The sequence below is a fragment of the Juglans regia genome, chromosome 15 (assembly GCF_001411555.2).
Source record: "Juglans regia cultivar Chandler chromosome 15, Walnut 2.0, whole genome shotgun sequence".
Classification (NCBI taxonomy): Eukaryota; Viridiplantae; Streptophyta; class Magnoliopsida; order Fagales; family Juglandaceae; genus Juglans; species Juglans regia.
This window is the reverse complement of record NC_049915.1, coordinates 8,720,865-8,743,400: the sequence shown is the minus strand read 5'-3', so window position 1 is coordinate 8,743,400 and position 22,536 is coordinate 8,720,865. Positions and strand designations below refer to the sequence as shown.

At 36.9% G+C, this 22,536-nt stretch overlaps 1 pseudogene; it reads left to right on the top strand.

Moving 5' to 3' along the window:
- The first annotated feature begins 12,502 nt into the window (after positions 1-12,502).
- Positions 12,503-21,773, top strand: LOC108986729 (annotated as a pseudogene).
- Positions 21,774-22,536: the final 763 nt, after the last annotated feature.

Below are 22,536 nucleotides of genomic sequence, written 5' to 3'. Positions count from 1 at the left end.
TTGGTTTAATAAGTCAAGTTACTTCTTTTTTTGATCTTATATATACTTCAACTATTGACTTAATCATATTGTTTCCTAAAATCTCAGCATCGAGTACTCAGCTTATTTTGCAAGACCTAGAATAGGAATGATTTTGACCTCCAAAAGAAAGAGAAGGGTGGTTGGCAATAACAAATATAGTTCAATGGTGTAATCAAGTCAACCTCACCCTGCCAATGTTCTAAGAAGTAAATATAAGTGATGTGTTTTCACCACCTCAAATCTACTTTAATACAGGATTTGGCTTACATCCTGTTAAAAATTCACTGGATGCATACATCCCATTTAGAAAAAAAAATGGCTCACTGTGATCCTTGCAAACCCCATTGAGCTTGAGAGGGCGAAATAATGATAACATCAATATCACCAAAGATCAAGCCATGCAAGATATCCTCCTCCACAAATCATGACAGAGCATCCGAGGATGAAGCCATATCTACACAACATGATATTCAGCCCAATATCAAGCCTCGATGATACAGTTGACCCACTAATATTGTGACTGTAAATGCAAACTGCGTGATCTATAATATCAAGTATTCAATATTTCTTTAGGGTTTAACAATAGTGAATTTCTTTTTCTTGAAATTGTAACGCCCCGACCCCGACGGTTCAGAGAGTTAACTCATATAACCTGGTAATCAACTCCAACAATCCTAATGTATTTCCAAATCCAAGAATATATACTTCCAAAACTTCAAATCAAATGTAAATACTTCAAATTAATAAACCATACATACTGACATATCAAATCCTCAATCCAACAACCTAAATAAAAATATCAAATCTTCTTCAGATCCCTAATAACAAACTAAAAATAAAATAAAATAGACATAAGTCCCCATAAATCGTCTAAATCCATAGAAATCAACTTAATAAATACATAACATCCAACAACAATACTAATACCGCGATATACCCAAAATCTATTCACGGATAATCTTGTCCACAACCTCAAATACTGATCCCCAGCTGAACCATCAATGTCATCTGAAATATTTTGAAGATTAAGGGGTGAGTTATCAACAACTCAGCAAGCAAAGAGCATATACTAGCATGGAAACATGGGCATTTATAACGTTCAGTATGCAAATAAAATATTTACTGTCAGAATGCAAAAACAACATATTTACTCTTGAAATGCATAAACAAACTTGGTAAAAAAACACTAGAGCGAAATTTCCAAAGAGACAAACTTATTTCCCAAACAAGAAAAATCCATTGGTATTTCCAAACTAAAACATTATAATCATATCATCTCTTAGCATCTCATCGGGACAAATACCATGTTTAACCCCCGGGGTAGGGTTCTAAATCACCATTATACTCATGGCTGGGCCTTAACAAAAATAGAGTGGAACATCATCGGAAACAGATCACATTCATGTACAGAATCAGAACGTCATGCTAGGGTTTTCAAATAACACATCATATCAAAACAAAGTACCGAATAGCTTCAGATCATTTCATATGTTCGAAATAAACAGAATCAAAATATTTTCATTTATTCATAACAAAAATTTTTAGATTTTCATATTAACTCTTTTGCAAAATTCAGAAACAAAATACACAAAATTAGCTCATGTCTACACTAGTCATGACAAAAAATACTTTCTCTTATATAGAATTTATGCATATGCAGAATAAACATCTGAGATCGTTTTTAGATTTCATTTCAAAAACAAACATGCTTATTTTCAAAGCCAACCTCATTTCGTTTCTTTTATGCAAAACTAGTATATGAACCCCGCTTACCTGACTTCCGAGTATTATCAACACGTTGAGTCAGACTCTAGTAGTGACACCACCTAAACAAAACATATACCCAACATTTAATAAACCAATACAGTAAGCTACTATTTATTGAGTAATAAACCATAACAGTCCCTTCTTAACTCAATAACTATCATAACATTAAACCCGACCAGTACCCTCCTCAAACCATTTGCATTTAAATCCCAAAATAGCCACCTTTTATTAACACCAAACCAACCATAATTATTTCCAAAACCAACAACAGCAATTCCAAAGATTAAAACATAACACAAACCATATTTCACCTCCAACCTTCAAATAAAAAATTCAGTGCAAGCATCATATATTTTAGTCATTCAACAATTCAAGACTTGGGTACCTGCGCCACCCATAAACAAAAAAAAATACCCAATACAACTAGCTCAAAACACCCATAAATTTACACTAAACAGTCTCAGTTAATAGCCCAAAACAGTCTCACAAAGCCATCCAAACAATTATACTCCTCAACTTCAAGACTTCCATCATAATCAACCACAATTCAACAGATAAAACACCAACACAATATAAATTTACAAAGGTAACAAATTGCCAAAAGTTACTGCAGTAGTGCAAAATCTTATCCACGCCACACTCAAACAGTAACACTACTACATTTCACAACCCAACCACAATATCCAAACACTACCAAAGGCTTCGGGAGAGACTTACCTAACAGATTCATGAAAGCTTCAAACCACCTTGAACCAAAACAACCCACTGAAGTCTACGCCCCAAAAAAATTCACAACGATCTCTAGTGGAAAATAGACGATGGTCTGTGCAAGGAAGGATGAAAAGTTTGAGTGTGGGTGCACGACAAGCAAAATAGAGTGGGTTTGTGTGTGAAAACAAAACAAAGCAACCCAAATAGATGAGAGGGTCTATGCGAGTGAAACCAGAAGAAAATGAAGAAGAAAAAAAATAAAAAATAAAAAATGAAAGAGAGATGCCGGATTGAGAAAAGGAATTACCGACGGTAGTTCAAAAATAATGCAGTGGAGTCGATAAATGAAGCTCCAACACCCGGGGTTGAATGCACGGTGAAGGGATAGAGAAGTTGAGAGGAACCAATTGAAATGTCTGCAGAACGGTGAGGGTTCGTTTCTTGAGCATGATAAGAGGTAAAAACAACTGCAAGGGTTATGGGTTTGGTGCGTACGGGTTGAGCAAAATGCGGAAATGCAGTGCAGTGGGGAGGTTTCGTGGAGAAGAAAAACAGTGCAGCAGAAATGGAAAAGGAACTCACCAAACGATGCCGTTCAAGCCTCCCTTCAAATGCTGGCAAGTCGTGGGCCGAGCTTCGTGCAATCGGGCTGGCTTCAAAAGAAACTGGGCTTTGAGCCCGAGTATTACGTCCTCCCCCCTTATAAAAATTCCGTCCTCGGAATTTCACAAGTTATCAAGATCATTGACGAACAACTGTGGGTACACTTGCATATCCTCTTCCAATTCCCAAGAGGCTTCACTGATAGTGTGATTATTCCATACCACTTTAACCAAGGAATTATCCGTTTCCGTAATACTTGCTCTTTTCCCTTTATAATCCGTATCGGCTCTTCTGTATAATTTTTGGACCCAAAATTTGTCTTTCTCCCACCTCGTCCCAATACAAAGGACATCTACACCTCCTACCATAAAGTACTTCATAAGGTGCCATCTCAATGCTAGCCTGGTAACTGTTATTATAAGCAAATTCAACCAAAGGCAAGTGTTGTATCCAGGTTACCTTGAAATCCAGCATGCATGCTCTCAACATGTCTTTTAAAATTTGAATGGTCCTTTCCGACTGACCATCCGTCTGCGGGTGAAACGCAGTGCTGAAATCTAACTTAGTACCCATGGCCTCTTGTAAGCTTCGCCAAAATTTCGAAGTGAAACGAGGATCCCTATCCGACACAATGGACACGGGTACCCCATGCAACCTCACTATTTCCTGTATATACAGCTCGGCTAGTTTCTCCAACTTATAAGAAACTTTGATAGGTACAAAGTGAGTTGTCTTCATCAAACAGTCCACTATCACCCATATTGCATCTTGTCCGATCAGTGTCCGTGGTAAGCCTGTAACAAAATCCAAAGAAATATGCTCTCATTTCCATTCTGGAATCTGAAGTGGTTGCAATAACCCTGCTGGTCTTTGATGTTCTACTTTCACTTGTTGGCAAGTTAGGCACTGTGCCACAAATTCAGCAATCTTTCTCTTCATGCCCTCCCACCAAAAAGACTCTTTCAAATCTCGATACATTTTTGTACTACCTGGGTGAACTGTGTAAGGGGAGCTGTGCGCTTCTTCGAGGATAAGTCTTTTTATTTCAACATTGTCCGGTACACAAAATCTATTTCCAAACCTTAACACTCCATCTTCAGAAACACTAAACTCAGATTTATCCCCTTTTTCTACTTCTTCGATTAATCTTGCCAACTTAGAATCTTCTTTTTGGGCGAGCTTAATTCTGTCTATCAAAGCTGGTTGAACTATTAAAATGGCTATCAATGCCTGCTGGTCACCAACAACAACTTCAATAGCAGTTCTTTCCAAGTCCATTATTAAGTGGGGTTGCGTGGTAAGAGTTGCAATTGCTGGTTCCATTGGCTTCCTGCTAAGTGCATCAGCTACAATATTAACTTTGCCTGGATGGTAGTTAATGTTGTAGTCGTAATCCTTGACTAGTTCGAGCCATCTCCTCTGTCTCATATTCAGTTCCTTCTGAGTGAAGAAGTACTTCAAACTCTTGTGATCTGTGTAGATTTCGTACCTTTCACCATATAAATGATGTCTCCAGATTTTAAGCGCAAAGACAACTGCAGCTAACTCCAAATCATGTGTGGGGTAATTTTGCTGATATGTCTTCAATTGCCGAGAAGCGTATGCTATTACTTTCCCGTGCTGCATTAATACACACCCCAAACCCAATCGCGAAGCGTCACTGTAAACCACAAATCCTCCTCTCTCACTAGGGACTGTCAGAACTGGAGCTGTCACCAATCTTTTCTTCAATTCCTGAAAGCTTTCCTCACATTTTTCAGTCCATTCATACTTGTTGTTCTTCCTAGTAAGGGCAGTAAGAGGAACCGCTATTTTTGAGAAATTGTCTATAAATCGACGGAAATAACCAGCCAAACCCAAGAAACTCCTAACTTCATGCACATTGGTTGGTTGGGTCCAGTTAACTATTGCTTCAATTTTCTCGGGGTCTACTAAAATACCATCCCCTGAGACTACATGTCCCAAAAATGCAATAGACTCAAGCCAAAACTTACACTTATTCAACTTAGCAAATAATTTCTTACCCCTGAGTGTCCCCAGAACTTGTCTCAGATGGTCTTCATGTTCAGCTTTGCTCTTGGAGTATATTAATATATCGTCAACAAACACCACTACAAATTTATCCAAGAATTCTTGAAATACTTGATTCATCAAGTCCATAAATACTCCTGGGGCGTTGGTTAGGCCAAAATGCATGACCAAGAATTCATAGTGGTCGTACCTGGTCCTGAAAGCTGTCTTAGGCACATCATCTGCCTTGATCTTCAATTGATGATAACTCGATCTGAGATCAATCTTGGAGAATACCTGGGCACCTTGCAACTGATCAAATAAATTATCGATGCGGGGCAGCGGATATTTATTCTTTATGGTCACCTGATTCAGTTCCCTGTAGTTTATACACATCCTCATTGTCCCATCCTTCTTCTTCACAAACAAAACTGGAGCTCCCCAAGGTGACACACTGGGTCTGATGAAACCTTTGTCTAATAAGTCTTGCAACTATTCTTTGAGCTCGGCTAACTCTGATGGCGCCATTCGATAAGGGGCTTTGGAAAGAGGTGTCGTGCCTGGGGCTAATTCAATAGCAAACTCTACCTCCCGCTCAGGTGGTAAACCTGACAAATCTTCAGGAAAAACTTCCGAATATTCTCTCACAATAGGAATCTCTTCTAGTTTCAATTCTTCCTTTGGTTCATCTACCACGAAAGCCAAGTACCCCTTACATCCATCACATAATAACTTGTCAACTTGAAAAGCAGAAATAACTGATGGACGGGTACTCACTCTGGAACCCAAAAACCGAAGTTCCTCTTCTTCCGAAAACTTGAACACCACTTCCCTTTTAAAACAATCAATACTAGCATAACTGGAAGCTAACCAATCCATTCCCAAAATCACATCAAACCCAATTATAGGAAAGACTATCAGGTTAGCTGGCATTTCCTTCCCGCTAATAGTTATTGGGCACTTAAGTATTATCTTTTTGCAATTCACTATGTCACCTGCTGGGGTTGAGACCCTCAAATTGCAATCCATCTCATCAGCATCAACGGGGCACAACTTAACATAATCCATTGAAATAAACGAGTGGGTAGCCCCCGAGTCAAATAAAACAGTAGCCTTATTGAGAAACAAGGGAATAGTTCCTGGGTTTGCATTATATAATCCATAGAGATAATAAGATAAGTAATACTTAGTTCTTAACATAAAAAACTAAAAAGGACTGTGATGACATCATCCTTGTCCTCAGCTTCTCTCGGTGTCAAAGCAAACACCCGTGCCGGTGCAGTCCTCTGCTAGTTGTTGTTTTGATTATTCGGCCTAAAGTTTTAAGGTGGGTTGGGCCTTCTATAGTTCTCCGCAATGAATGGACATTCTCTAATGAAGTCCCCATCCTTACCGCATTTGAAACATGTTCCCACTTCCTTTTTGCACTCCCTAGCGTGTTTGCGGTTACAGAATTTACAGAGGTTAGATGTATGATTTCCCTGTATCTGTCTCTGACTTGAACTGCTTCCCTCATTTCTCTTCTTCCATGACCCTTGATCTAAATTAGAGAATCCTTGTGGCGCAGCTCTCTTCCTCTGTTCTTGCAATTCAGCACCCCTCTTGAGATTCTACTTGGCTAACATCGCCTTGTGCACCAATTTTGAAAAATTCAGAATCTGTAGGACCATCACTCATTCATAAATCATATAGTTCAAACCTTCCTCGAACTTCCTGGTTGTTTTCTCTTCATTAGGAATCAAATATGCGGCAAAGCACAATAATTCTGCAAACCTTGCAGCATACTGGTGCACAGTCATGGTCCCTTGTACCAAGTTGGTGAACTCTCGAGCTCTAGCTTCCCTATCAGCCTTAGGGAAAAATCGATCAAAGAAATTCTGCCTGAATTGAGCCCAAACAATCACTCCAGTCCCCTCAGCTTCCCTGATGACTTTTTCAGAATTCCACCATCTTTTCGCTTCTCCAGTTAGTTCAAAAGCTGCGAACCGAACCTTTTGCTGATCGGTACACTCGAAAACACTGAATATTTCTTCAATGTCTTGTATCCAATCTTCCGCTACCTTCGTATCGCCTCTTTCATCAAAGATGGGAGGATGCGTTCGATTAAATTGTTCAAACGTGCCACCCCCATCGTTGTCGTTTTCGTTCAAATCTTCAAGGGTTCGAACTCAACGACGAGCCGCCATCCTGAAAGCTCAAACTTGGTGAAACGTTCTAAAATAATAAAAGCAAAAATACTGGTAAATAAAATAAATCAATAAGATAAATAAAATATGCGTATAAATACAAATACATATATATATATATATATATATATTATATATATATATCAGATAACTATGTAAGTCTGACATCACTTAATACACACGTACATCACTAGAATCTAAAACCTCAAAGTTCTGAATTCAATTCCTAACATCAGCCAAATCTAAAACCTCAAATCCCATCAAAATCAATCATAAGGTTCTTAGAACTCAAACTTAAATATCCACATGACCATCCTTATAGTCCTCCAGTTCCTATATTGAAATTTTCACATCTTATGAATCCACAGATATCTAAACCTCCAAGGTCTACAATATGCAGAATTCAAACTTGGTTCTGATACCAATTGTAACGCCCCAACCCCGACGGTTCAGAGAGTTAACTCATATAACCTGATAATCAACTCCAACAATCCTAATGTATTTCCAAATCCAAGAATATATATTTTAAAAACTTCAAATCAAATGTAAATACTACAAATTAATAAACAATACATACTCACATACCAAATCCTCAATCCAACAACCCAAATAAAAATATCAAATCTTCTTCAGATCCAAATAACAAACTAAAAATAAAATAAAATAGACATAAGTCCCCATAAATCGTCTAAATCCATAGAAATCAACTTAATAATACATAACATCCAACAACAATACTAATACCGCGATATACCCAAAATCTATTCACGAATAATCTTGTCCACAGTCTCAAATACTGATCCCCAGCTAAACCATCAATGTCAGCTGAAATATTATGAAGATTAAGGGGTGAGTTATCAACAACTCAGCAAGTAAAGAGTATATACTAGCATGTAAACATGAGCATTTATAACGTTTAGTATGCAAATAAAATATTTACTGTCAGAATGCAAAAACAACATATTTACTCTTGAAATGCATAAACAAACTTGGTACAAAAACACTATAGCGAAATTTCCAAAGAGACAAACTTATTTCCCAAACAAGAAAAATCCATTGGCATTTCCAAACTGAAACATTATAATCATATGATCTTTTAGCATCTCATCGGGACAAATAACATGTTTAACTCCCGTGGTAGGGTTATAAACCAGCATTATACCCGTGGTTGGGCCTTAACAGAAACAAAGCGGAACATCATCGGAAACAGATCACATTCATATACAGAATCAGAACTTCATGCCAAGGTTTTCAGATAACACATCATATCAAAACAAAGTAAGGAATAGCTTCAGATCATTTCATATGTTCAAAATAAACAGAATCAAAATATTTTCATTTATTCATAACAAAAACTTTTAGATTTTCATATTCGCTCTTTTACATAGTTAAAAAAAAACACAAAATTAGCTCATGTCTACACTAGTCATAATAGAAAATACTTTCTCTTATATAGAATTTATGCATATGTAGAATAAACATCTGAGGTCGTTTTCAGATTTCATTTCGAAAACAAACATGCTTATTTTCAAAGCCAACCCCATTTCGTTTCTTTTATGCAAAACTAGTATATGAACCCCGCTTACCTGACTTCCAAGTATTATCAACACGTTGAGTCGGAACTCTAGTAGTGACACCACCTAAACAAAACATATACCTAACATTTAATAAACCAATACAGTAAGCTACTATTTATTGAGTAATAAACCATAACAGTCCCTTCTTAACTCAATAACTATCATAACATTAAACCCGACCAGTACCCTCCTCAAACCATTTGCATTTAAACCCCAAAACAGCCACCTTTTATTAACACCAAACCAATCATAATTATTTCCAAAACCAACAATAGCAACTCCAAAGATTAAAACATAACACAAACCATACTTCACCTCCAACCTTCAAATAAAAAATTAAGCGCAATCATCATATATTTTAGTCATTCAACAATTCAAGACTTGGGTACCTGCGCCACTTATAAACAAAAAAAATACCCATAAATTTACACTAAACAGTCTCAATTAATAGCCCAAAACTGTCTCACAAAGCCATCCAAACAATTATACTCCTCAACTTCAAGACTTCCATCATAATCAACCACAATTCAACAGATAAAACACCAACACAATATAAATTTTCAAAGGTAATAAATTGCCAAAAGTTACTGCACTAGTGCAAAATCTTATCCATGCCACACTCAAATCAGTAACACTACTACATTTCACAACCTAACCACAATATTCAAACACTACCAAAGGCTTCGGGAGGGACTTACCTAACAGAGTCACGAAAGCTTCAAACCACCTCGAACCAAAACAACCCACTGAAGTCTACGCCCCAAAAAAATTCACAGCAATCTCTAGTGGAAAATAGACGATGGTCTGCGCAAGGAAGGATGAAAAGTCTGAGTGTGCGTGCACGGCAAGAAAAACAAAGTGGGTTTGTGTGTGAAAACAAAACAAAGCAACCCAAATAGATGAGAGGGTCTGTGCGAGTGAAACCAGAAGAAAAGGAAGAAGAAAAAAAAATAAAAGATAAAAAATGAAAGAGAGATGCCGGATTGAGAGAAGGAATTACCAACGGTAGTTCAAAAATAATGCAGTGGAGTCGATAGATGAAGCTCCAACACCCAGGGTTGAACGCACGGTGAAGGGATAGAGGAGTTGAGAGGAACCGATTGAAAATATCTACAGAACGGTGAGGGTTTGTTTCTTGAGCATGATAAGAGGTAAAAACAACTGCAAGGGTTATGGGTTTGGTGCTTACGGGTTGAGCAAAATGCGGAAATGCAGTGCAGTGGGGAGGTTTCGTGGAGAAGAAAAACAGTGCAGCAGAAATGGGAAATGAACTCACCAAACGAAGCCGTTCAAGCCTCCCTTCAAATGCTGGCAAGTCGTGGGCCGGGCTTCGTTCAATCGGGCTGGCTTCAAAAGAAACTGGGCTTAGAGCCCGAGTATTACAGAAATAGTAGATTTGTTGATTTCATATAATAAAAATGTTGCTGAAATGACAGCTAAAGCTCCAAATATTGCCTTACACACCAGCAAAGATATAAGAATAATTTTTTCAATTAAAATGAAGAAGGCAATTCGTGAAGAAATTGGTGATACATGATCATTTTGTATAATTGCTGATGAAGCTTGTGATAAGTCAATGAGGGAGCAAATATCTATAGTTTTAAGATCTGTCAACAAAGATGGCTTTGTGCGAGAATAATGGTTTTTTGGCCTTGTGCTTGTATTACTTGATACTGCTGCTTTAGTCCTAAAAATGAGATATATGATGTATTATATATCTTGTCTTAATTAAGGCTTTCAGAACATTCGACGACGGGGACACGATGGTGCAAGCTGTAACATGCATATGTGAGGTGGGTGGAATGGGTTGCAAGTTTTCATATTATAGAAAATTCTATGTGCAGTTACTATTACGTATTATTTGCGCATTATACTAATATGATTCCCTGTGTTACTTTTTTTTATATAAAATAATTATTTTGACTAATCAAGTTAGTGGAGTGCGCAAATAGTACGCAAAAATAATTATATCTTACAGAACTTTTAAAAGATTGTTAGTGTATAATTACTCACTATTATTTCACTTCTTTATTATTTTTTGTCTGAGAATTGTCTCATTTGTTTTCAGAGATGAGTTGAGATTAAAGTTAAAAAATTGAATAAAATATTATTAGAATATATTTTTTAATATTATTTGTCTTTCTTGTCTGCTATAAATTTTGAATTTTTGTTTGTTAACTCTTTTTATAAGTCCTAGCTAATAATTTGATTCAATTTTTTCAAAGTTATATATATTATTTTGTTTTTAGAGTGTTAGAGTTTTTTCAAACGATTGAGCGAATTGGTCGTCCTTAGGTCTTGATCCACCGATGGATTTCTATTCGTTGGAAAGTGGAAATTTAAGGCGCGACGACGAAAGGAATCAAGGACTTCTGTAGTTTGTACCGAGTGGTCGAATAGCGTTCCAAAGTTCGTTCAAAAGCAGTCACAACACTTTTTTGCTCTCTAATTGTCAATAGATAATAAAAAAGTTTTTTGCGCTTTCTCTCTCTATCTCTCAATCGTTTAAAATACAACTCATTTTATATTAATTTATTATTATTTATATATAATTTATTATTATTTTAATATTATTTATAAGAGTCTATAACCCGCGCAATGCGCATATTGTTGCATATATTGTATATGAGAGAGATTTAGGAAGGGAGAGATTTATAATAGAAAAATTTGAAACGGTTTATAAAGCGGTTTATTTGATGAAATAATATAAAGGTTGAAATAGTATTTTTGGATGAAAATTTGAATCAGTTTATATCTTTATATGTAAGAAAAAAAATGAAATTTAAAAGTTACAACCCTTCATAATGAAACATTACTTTTAAAAATATTATTATACATAACTATTTAAGTTTAATGGGTAAACTACCTACTTTATAGTTAGAATGTCACATCGGAATCATATGACTCCGCTTAAAATATAAAACAATATAAATATTAAATTAGTACTTTTAGGTAAAGTCTTGAATCGGTTTATATATTTATATGTAAGAAATGAAATGAAAGTTAAAAGTTACAATAGTTCATAATGAAACATTACTTTTAATAAGTTTACTGATTTATAAATATAACACTTGAAATTTAATGGATAGAATACCTACTTTTATGGGTAGAATGTCACGTCGAAATTATATGATTCCGTTTTTATATATAATAATAAATTAGATGATTTGAGATACTCTTAAAGTTAGTTTGGATAGTGAGATAATCTCAGAAATTTTGTGAATAATGAAAAATATTAAACAGTAGTAAAAAATAGGTAAAAAAAAATGATAAAATAATAAATAATCCACTACCCAAACAGTGCCACTCTGTTTGAATACAGAAAAAATTTTATCTCATCTCGTTTTATCATTATAATTTTCTTAAATTTTCATATAAAATATAATAAAAAATTTAATTTTTAAAATTTTAAAATAATAATAATATTTAAAAAAATATTTTATTTAACTTTTAATTTTTATATAAAAATATTCAAACTTAATATCCAAAGATTCCAAACCAACTTGGTGGTCAGCTAGCCTCAAATGTCCATATAATAAATAATTTTTCGTACGATTCCAAGACTTGTGTTTGTGCTTTCTCTCCTCTCTTTTTCACTTTTTCTTTTTGATTCTGTCGGTAGCATCTGCCACACCATCGTTTATCTTGTTTGGGAAGTTAAACCATCTTCGTTAAGGTTCCTGCTTGACACTATCTCCGACTACTTTCAGCACTACTCTCTGGCTATAATCTAATTAGATCTGGTGGCAATTGTGTCGTGCTTGTGTTTTGGAAAGGAATGGAAAAGATGGCGAGAGAACACATAGAAGAGATACGTAGAAAAAAGTTTTCAATCGGAGGAGAACCGAACCCATTGACGGATGATCTTCATCAGGCCGTCAAAAACCTGTCTGCTGAACTTTACGCTAAGGATGTCCACTTTCTCATGGAACTCATTCAGGTTACTCACTACTCATCTTCTTACGTGCGTGTATCGGTTCTTGATCATGATCTATATGTTAGTACTTGACTTAGAAAGTCACCTTTGTTGACTTCCAATAAAAATGATCAGATTTTGAGATTTCATTTTGAGAGATTCAAATCATGTTATATAATTAACAAATAATTTTTATAAGTTTTAAATATACAAATTTCATGTAATTTTAAAAGTATATAAAAAACTATTCTTTATTAGTGTAATTTACTTTTTTACAAAAAATATGTACCAAATTTATTTAAGACTTGTATCTAATATTATTATTATTATTATTATTATTATTATTTTAAATCATTGTGTGTGTGTGTCAGAATGCGGAAGATAACGAATACATGGAGGGGGTGGATCCATCGCTTGAGCTCCTGATAACCTCGGAGGACATTACGGGCAGGGGAGCTCCAGCAACATTACTTATTTTCAACAACGAGAAAGGTTTCTCTTCTAAAAACATAGACTCCATTTGCAGTGTTGGTCGATCCACCAAGAAAGGCAACAGGAAACGCGGTTATATTGGAGAGAAAGGTACCTACGCACCTACTACGGTCTCGTTTATTTTCACAACTCTTATCATCTCATTTAATTTAATCATTAGAATTTTTTTAAATTTTCATATAAAATAAAATAAATAATTCAATTTTTTTTAAATCTCAAAACAAAAAAATAATATTAGAAAAATATATCATAATAATATTTTATTCAATTTTCAACTTTAATCTCAACTCTTTTCATTTCATCTCATCTATGAAAACAAACGAGACTTACGTCTACTTTAATTTTCACACTCCAATATTTAATACTCTACTTTATATGATTGATCGATATTATTGTTGTGCAAAACACACACACTAACAATGGTAAACTAAAGTAAAAGCAAGCATGATGAAGCACACGACATACAATATACATGATTCGGCAAATTGCCTACGTCTACAGAGTTACAGAAATCTTATTAACCATAAGATATTACAATTACTCAATCTCAACTCACACTCTCTAATACTTTTTGCTTTCAATATGCACTCACTTGATAATTATTCTCTCTAAAAACTACACTGAAAGTCGTACAAAAAATATAACATATTTATAGTAAACGACGCTAAAAACTCTAATCTGGCAAAACTCACGTTCTTTGCTCGAGCAGCGTGTCGAGCACGCCTCGAGCGAACAACCAATAAATATTGGCTCGAGCGGGATGTCGAGCGTGGCTATAACAAACACTAGGGTTTGTGTCTCACTCGAGCCCACGGTCGAGTGCACATCGAGCGAACTCACGGGTTGAGCTTCGTTTGAGCCCACTGTCAAGCACATGTCAAGTGAACTCACTATTTCTCGATTTTCTGCTCATAGACCAGTCTCCACATGCAACCCAACAATCTCCCACTGGGAGATTGGGTCTCCACATGCCAACCAATGTTTTCAATCAAACTCTATCATCTTTGTAGCTCACAACTCCTGTCTTCAAGCTAGAAGACGCACTGAAGTCAAGCCCGATTTAGTTTTCCACATACATCGCCCTTAGTCAGCACATCCACTGGGTGACTCACAACTCCCACTGCACTAGGAGTATCCAGTCTCAAACCAATCTTGACAACCTCAACCAACTTGCCCAGGCTTACATGAGGAACGACAAAGCTGACTTCCTTTGACTTCCTCATATGTTTCGCGCGATCAAACCTGCCTTTTTGCACTCTTGTATTTCCTTGCACATTATTGGACCCTGGTTTTAAATACAATGAGTTAGATCTCTTACCATGCACCAAAACCAGTGCACCCTTAGTGATCTTCCAAACTCCTCCAGAGAACACTACTGCATTACCGCTATCATTAAGTTGTTCCATAGAAATCAGGTTTTTCTTTAGATCTAGAACGTGTTTGACTTGCTGTAAAGTCAACATGCCCTTGTTTGGAAGTGTGTGTGCACATCACTCACTCCCACTACATCTAGTGCCTCTCCATCAGCCGCATACATCTTCCCAAAATCACCAGCAACATAATTCTGCATGATTTCTCGATGTGAGGTGCTATGGAATGAAACCCCTGAATTCAACACCCAATCATCAGTCGGACTGTGCATTGTAAGACGTAAGACATCATGAATTTCTTCTGTCACTACATTCACTGCATCATTCTCAACACTTTCTTTATTCCTGTAGTTTTTCTTAATGTGGCTAACTTGCCACAACTCTAGCACGTGATCTATTGCCCAGATCTCGTCTTGCTCTTCCCCATGCTCTTAGAGCTTGACTTGTCATGCCCTCATGTCCTTTGCCCCGATTGTCAACATTTAGGGCCGATCCTGAACCCAAGAACTCACCTGAGTCTCTTCTACGTACCTCTTCAGCAAAGACCATGTCAGGTACGTCATCGTAGTTCAGTTTCATTTTGCCGGTTGAACTACTCATAGCCATCCTCATGACCTCCCAACTATTTGGCAGCGATGCTAGAAGAATCAATGCTCTAATCTCATCATCAAACTCAATCTCTACAAAAGACAATTGATTTGTGATTGTATTGAATTCATTCAAGTGTTAGGCTAGAGACATACCTTCTAACATCTTCAGATTGAACAATTTTTTCATCAAATGCACTTTGTTATTCACCGACAGCTTTTCATACATACCAAAGAAAGTCGCCATGAAATCCATCGTGGTTCTCTCCTTACTAACATTGTGTGCCACTATTCTGGATAAGGTTAGCCGAACAATCCCCAAAACCTGTCAATCTAACATGGTCCACTCATTATCATCCATGCTCTCCGGATTCTTTCCCAACAACGGAAGATGGAGCCTCTTCCTATAGAGATAGTCCTTGATCTGCATCTTCCAGTACCCAAAATTAGTGTCAACGAACTTCTCGATCCTGGGTGCTTTTATTTTATCTCCAACCATCGTTCTCCTTTAGATCTGACATTGGCTCTTGATACCAGTTGTTGTGTAAAACACACATACACCAACAATGGTAAACTAAAGTAAAAGTAAGTATGATGAAGCACATGACACACAATATTCGTGGTTCTCTTTAAAAAAAATGCTGAAAGCCGTACAAAACAAGTCAAATATAACATATTTATAGTAAACGGCACTGGAAACCCTAATCTGGCAAAACTTATGTTCTTGTTTTAAGTGGCGTGTCGAGCACGCCTCGAGCAAACAGCCAATGAACATTGGCTCAAGCAGAATGTCAAGCGTGGTTTGAGCGAACACTAGGGTTTGTGTCTCGCTCGAGTGCATCTCGAGTGATCTCACGGGTGGAGCTTCGCTCGAGTCCACTGTCGAGAGCATGTCGAACGAACTCATTGTTCCTCGATTTTCTGCTTACAAACCAGTCTCCATATGCAAGCCAAGATATTATTGCATGAATGCAGTACTCTCACGTACTACGTTTTTGAAAAATGTATGCTAGAACGAGCATGCTGTGTAAAGATCACCGATGATCATGGAGTTACAATCTTATGAACGTAAGGAAATTAGAAATAAATGTAATGGAAATTATATTTGCATAAATAAATTTTAAGCAACTAATTAATTTGGTCCTAACAAAGTTAGCAAAAATAAGTACTAAATTTCACACAAAAGCATAAACTTTTACAAATTGTTTTTTAACTGATCATAAATGCTTACATGAAAGTTAATATGTTTGGGAAGTAAGTAGTAACATCTCCTTGAAAGCTGTCACATGAAAGATGATTACAATAGTTGCTTGAGATTAGCTTATTAATTCCTTTGAAAAGTGTTCAAAGTGTAACTTCTAGAAATTACAAGCTTATTCCTTAACAGTTCTCTCTCTCTCTCTCTCTCTCTCTCTCTCTCTCTCTCTCTCCCTCTCTCTCTCTCTCAATGCTCAAGAAATTACTTGATATGTGCCATCATATATAAGATATAAAGCTCGATTACTATGAATTAATTATGAGTTATATTCTTCATATACTGTAATGCATCATGTCTTTTCTTTTTTGGTTGATCTATGAGAATGGGAAGGATATGCATGTTCTTTTCTCTCTAATTAAATTACCATATGGTTAAAAATGCAGGAATTGGATTCAAAAGTGTATTTCTCATTACTGCTCAGCCCTACATATTCAGCAATGGGTATCAGATACGATTCAACGAAGAGCCTTGCCCACATTGCAACCTTGGGTACATAGTTCCAGAATGGGTGGAGCATAACCCAAGACTTTCTGATATACAAGAAATATATGGTTCCAAAAAATCTCTTCCTACAACAACAATTGTCTTACCTTTGAAGCTTGATAAGGTCAAACCTGTGAAGCATCAACTCTCAAGCGTTCATCCTGAAGTTCTTTTATTCCTGACAAAGTTGAAGCGGCTCTCAGTCAGGGAACATAATAAGAATCCTAAGCTCAATACCGTTAGTGCAATTGCTATTACTAGCGAGACTAACTTTGTGATGAGGAAGAACATTGATGCTGAGTCCTCCACACTCCATCTCTCTGCTAAGAGAAAGAATAATTGTTCTGATGCTGAATGTAGCTACTATATGTGGAAGCAAAAGTTTCCTGTAAGATATGAAAACAGAGTGGAAAGAAAAATGGAAGTAGAAGAGTTAGTGATCACGTTGGCTTTTCCCTTTGGAGAGCGTCTCAACAGAGGGACTAGTTCACCTGGGATCTATGCATTTCTTCCCACAGAAATGGTTACTAACTTTCCCTTTATAATTCAGGCAGATTTTCTTCTTGCATCATCGAGGGAAACAATTCTCTTGGACAGTAAGTGGAACCAAGGGATTCTTGACTGTGTTTCCTCCGCTTTTATTGATGCTTTTGTCTCCCTAGTTTGAACTTCTGATCAGAATGCTCCACAATCAAGTTTGGCTCCCATATTCAAGTTCATTCCTGTCAACAACTCTTCTTATGAACAGTTGAACAAAGTGAGGAATTCAATTGAGGAAAAGCTTGTTAAAGAAAATATTGTCCCGAGTGAGTCACACACGCAACAGAAGTTCTTTCATAAACCATGCGAAGTCGGTAGGCTTATGCCTGATTTTTGGAACATTTTGGAAAAGGCAGGGAAGCAAGGGGTGAACTTGTTTAATCTCTCATCCCATGGAAAGTATATACTGTGTTCTTCATTTGATAAAGGGGAGTATGATCAAATATTGAGTTTCTTAGGAGTAGAACCAGTCAACAATGAATGGTATGCCAAGTGCATCCAAAGTTCTAACCTTGTTGCAGGAGTCGCTGAGGACGTGTATTTGGAGATTTTACTATTTGTTGCCGAGAATTGGAAGTCAAAATTTGACAGCACCAAGATGAAAAATATACCACTCATAAAATATTTGGGTGTTGATAGGGATGTATCTTTGTGCAGCATAGATGAATGCAGAAACTCTTATAAGGTGGTGTCCACATCCAGCTATTATAATCATTCTTCATGGCTAATTAATTGGAACTGGAAATTCCATTGTGTTGGGAGTCGTTTTTTTATGCCACAAAGCACACAAGCAGCTATTCTATTCTTTCCGAAGAATATGACTTTACAACAATGGCTTCAAGAACATGTCAAGGTTGGTGCTGTGGATGTATATCACTATGCAATTCACCTTAATGACTGTATCAATAATGACCGTAAGCACGCCATTGCCTTTGTTCACTTCTTATATCACTCTTTCTCAAAGAGTTATCTGTCAAAAGTTCAAGTAGATGATTTATGTGGTATTATGCCCCTCGTAAATAACTATGGGAATCTAATCAGGCAGAGGAAAGGGGTTCTAGTCCCTGCCAACCGAAGCAAATGGGCGGGTTTGATTGGTTCAAATCCATGGAGAGGTGAAAGTTATGTTGAGTTAGGAGAAGAATACTTGTGCCCAGGTTCTTTTGCAGGTAAATCTTGTTCTGGAGAACAGCTCTTGGAGTTCCTTAAAACTCATGTTGCTGCTTCTGATATCCCTCATATAGCTCCTCCCAATGTTGCAATTCCTGCTGTTTCTGCACCTCTCACCAAACAAAATGCATTCTTGCTTTTGGATTGGATTCAAAACCTGAAATGTAGAACTCAAATTCCAAATAAATTCTTGGCGAGCATAAAGGAAGGTAGCTGGCTGAAGATTACTACCAATGGCTGCTCGGGTTACAGGCCGCCATCTCGGTCATTCATGCTTCCTTCTTCACTAGGAAACATTTTGCAGAACGGATTAGTGCTTGCTGATATTCCATTGATTGATCAAAGTTTCTATGGTGATCAAATAAATAAATATAAGGAGGAGCTAAAGACAATGGGCGTCATGTTTGAGTATGGAGAAGTATGTGAATTTATTGGGAAGCATCTCATATCTCTTGCTAATTCCTCCACTTTAACTAAGAGCCAGGTGTTCTCTATTTTGAATTTCATCAGGTTTTTGAGGGCCAATTATCTTGCACCAGAAAAATTCATCAGTACTATCATAGAAAGAAGATGGTTGAGGACAACCAGAGGTGACATGTCTCCAGTTGGATCTGTTTTGTTTGATAGTGAATGGAAAGTTGCATCTCAAATCAGTAACCTCCCTTTCATCGATACAGGTTACTTTGGGGATGAAATCCTTTCTTTTAAAGAGGAACTCAGGTCCCTTGGTGTGTTAATTGGCTTTAGTGGAAGTTACAAGCTTGTTGTAGACAACTTAAAATCACCTTCATCCTTGTTTTCTCTGACAGCAGAGGCTGTTATATTCATACTGGAATGTATGCGTTGTTCAGGAGAATCCAACAAACTCATCAGGACATTGAGTGGTGTGAAATGCTTCAAGACAAATATTGGTTACAAGTCTCCAGGAGAATGCTTCTTGTTTGAATCTCGGTGGGCTTGCATTCTACACGTTTTCAACAGTTTCCCACCCATTGATCATGATTTCTATGGAGGCAGCATCTTCTCGTACAGAAATGAGTTGCAGCAACAAGGCGTAAAGGTGGATTTTGAGGAGGCAGCCAAAGTACTTGCCCAGAGTTTCAAGCAGCAAGCGACTTCCATGACAAAAGAAAATGTTTTGTCCTTTTTTTCATGTTATAGACTGCTAAAGGATACTCCATATAAGTTTCCTCCAGATCTTAGGAAATACGTCCGTGAAGTGAAGTGGCTGCGAACTAGGCTTGGTGATCTTAGATCTCCAAGCAATTGCATTCTCTATGGTCCAGATTGGCAATCAATTGCACCAATTACTCTGCTCCCTTTCATAGACGATAGTGACAATTATTATGGCAATGACATTCACGAATACAAGAATGAGCTGAAAAGTATAGGGGTTGTCACTGAATTCAAAGATGGTGTAAAGTTTATTGCTGATGGTCTTTTTTTCCCCCAGGACCCTTCCATCATAACTCCTGCAAATGTGGTTGCCATGCTGGAATGCATCCGCATTTTATTGCATGATCATGTAGGGAGTTACAAATTTCCAGACACTTCCAGCAAAAAAATCTCTCAAAAATGGTTGAAGACAAATGATGGTTATTGGCCTCCAGATCAGTGCTGCTTGTTCGATTCTACGTGGGGCTCTCATTTGAAGCATACAGATGGACCTTTTCTTGATGAAGGTTTTTATGGTTCTAACATTAGATCATACAAAAAAGAGCTTAATGCTATTTGTGTTACCGTGGATGTAAAGAAAGGATGCCCCTTGATTGCCAGGCACCTTGATTTCCATAATGAATATTTCACTATAGTTCGAATTTATAAATACTTGAGTGAATTTAATTGGGAGCCAGACACTGAAGCAGCCAAAAGGATTTGGATCCCATATGGAACTGAGAATGGAAGGTGGGTCAGCCCCGGAGAGTGTGTTTTGCATGACAAGGATGATCTCTTTAGTTTTCGGCTGCAAGTTTTGGAAAAATACTATGATCAGAAGCTACTCTTTTTTTTTCTCAAGGGCTTTCAATGTTAAAAACAATCCCTCTGTTGATGATTACTGCCAGCTTTGGAAGGTTTGGGAAAGTTCAAGACCCCAACTGCCACATGAAGACTGTTTCAAGTTCTGGGTCTATGTTTCTAAGCACTGGAGTGGAAAGACTGAGAGAACTCTCACTGATAGGTTGGAGAAATTACCGGTTGCTTCAGATTCAGATGGAATTTTGCTGTCCAACAAGCATGATGTTTTCATTGCCGATGATCTTCAGCTGAAGGATCTTGTGAAACAGGTTTCTCCTCGACCCATATTTGTCTGGTACCCTGAGCGAAGCTCGCCTTCATTACCTCGGACAAAGTTGCTTGAAATGTACAGGAAAATCGGAGTCCGGACTATATCTGAATCGGTAAAGAAGGAAGAAGCATCGATGGTGGATGTTGATCAACTCAATCAGGTGAATACAAAGGATATTTTGATTAAGAAAGGGTTGATTAGGCTCATCCTCGGTTTTTTAGCAGATCCTGTGTTGAAGATGGAAGTAGAGAGGCGACATGAAGCTATCAAAGGGCTTCTGAATATGACTTTCCTTGAGACAGTTGAACCCATCATTGTAAACTATACCTTATCACTTTCTTCAGGGGAAAATTTGGAATTGAAAGCAAGCCGGATGATACGTTGGGATAGAGAGGCCTCAAAGTTGTTTGCACAAAAGTTGGACAGATCCAGTGGATATAAGAATATGATTGAGTATGCTACATATTTCTCTGAAGCAATATCCGAGGGTTTGTTATGGGAAAATAGTGATCATATTGGTGCACTCTTTGAGCTGATAAAGTGGTGTTTCGTTCTTGAATATAATGAGGAAGCAGTAGGGTTTGTAATGAAGTCCAAGAACATGCAGATTTTCATGGAGGACGAGGAGTTCCTTGCATCTATCTTCCCATGATTCAGACTACTTATTCATGTATGTATTTGAACTAGCTAATATATAAATATATATATATATATATATTGCAGCTTTATGTATGGGAGGTTTTGTTTGGCTTGAGTTTAAATTTGAATTGAGAAATGTTTTAGCCGTAAAAGTAAACCTACAAATTTATATGACTTGATGTGGTATGTCAGATTGTAAAATTACTTTATATACGAATTTTTAATTTCATTGCCCAAGCTTAGACTTTATTAATACAATGTGCTAGACCTTGTACTTCTTCATAAAATTAGACACCATCAATACTTGATGCCTTCTTATATATAGCTCACGATGTAGACCTTCAATTTTGCTAAATTGTATGCCAAAAAACCTTTCTAATTAATTCTTTTTTATAAATTGGAAAAAACTGATTATAATTATAGAGGTGAAGTCCAACAACACTTAATATTGCTAATCCTTAAGACTTGGATTTTAATCTGAAATTGCCTCTAATGCAAAGATTGTGAAAAACTTAGAACTTGAAGCTGAATTTGAAGGCCATCCCCCTCATTTCAAAGCCAAGTGGGGGAGAGAGAGGAAGAGAGATATATTCTTAAAGGAGGGAGAGAGAAAATTTGAGAGAGGGATTTATCTAAATTGATTTTGGATTTAATAGGCAGTGTGCTAAGGTTGAAGGTGCATGACGATAGTGATTGGAAGTTGAAGGACGATGACTTGACTGAGCTGTGAGAACTAGGGATAGAATTTAGGTTTTTAAGAGAGAAAAAATTAGAGAGTGGCGTTCAAGCAGGATGTTTGGGAACATAATTTTTTTCATATGTCCTCATACTATTTCACTACTATTCACAAATTATTCACTACTATTTTATTTCTATTGTAACGTCCTGATCCCAGATGTACAGGGAGTTAGCTCATGTT